A 784-nucleotide genomic window follows, 5' to 3' on the forward strand; every position below is an offset into this window, starting at 1 on the left:
GCAGGAGAGGCAGCAAAGAGGATGGAAAGGGAGAAGAAGAGAGATGCTGGATTACAAGCCGCGCAGCGTGGACAGCACTGGTAGCAGCAGCATCTCCGGAGGGCGATGGAGTGCTCATCGGGCAAGGGCAATATGCTTCTCCGACGACTATTTATTTGTACCTCAACAACCGTCTTACCTATCCTGGCCTTGCGATGTGTTTTTTTAGTATATTGTTCTTCGCTCTAGAAGGAAAATGTATTCGCAACACCAACCGGGAGACATATGATAACCGGTTTGCCAGCGGCGGCTGCAGTCACCCTCGCGTGCTCTAGTTTCCTGAGCGATGCTGCAAGAACCTAACAGTGTCCCGTTAGTCCGCAGGGCAGTGGGGATGTAGCTCAGATGGTAGAGCGCTCGCTTAGCATGCGAGAGGTACTGGGATCGATACCCAGCACCTCCATGTCTTTTGTTAAATTTTGCGCTTTCTTATTTTACCTCTCGCAATTAAGAGCGGCAAGTGTGAGACGGGAGGAGCGTGCGGGGAAGGCACTTCGTCATCACACGTTTGTCGCGCAGTCCGGAGGGGGGAGTGTTAATGGCATTAAGCGGTACCTTGGGCGAGTTGGTACATGAGAAAACTATGATGACAAGTAAGCATTTCTTACGACTTGAGAGTGCGGAAGCATGAAATGCAACAGAGCGTCGTCGAATGGTGTTTTCAGTGGGTTTGTCGACGTCGCAGCCGACGGGAATTGGTGAAATGGCCACGGGCCCCTGACTGCAGCTATCAAAGCCACTGTCC

General features: G+C 52.2%; 1 non-coding gene across 1 annotated transcript; it reads left to right on the forward strand.

Annotated features, from left to right (window-relative positions):
- The first annotated feature begins 369 nt into the window (after nt 1–369).
- On the forward strand, nt 370–442 carry Trnaa-agc (transfer RNA alanine (anticodon AGC)). The gene has a single exon. It is a non-coding gene; the product is annotated as a tRNA-Ala (tRNA).
- Nucleotides 443–784: the final 342 nt, after the last annotated feature.

This window comes from Haemaphysalis longicornis, unplaced genomic scaffold (genome assembly GCF_048455015.1).
Source record: "Haemaphysalis longicornis isolate Haplotype H1 unplaced genomic scaffold, Haemaphysalis longicornis Haplotype H1 scaffold_5, whole genome shotgun sequence".
NCBI classification, from domain to species: Eukaryota; Metazoa; Arthropoda; class Arachnida; order Ixodida; family Ixodidae; genus Haemaphysalis; species Haemaphysalis longicornis.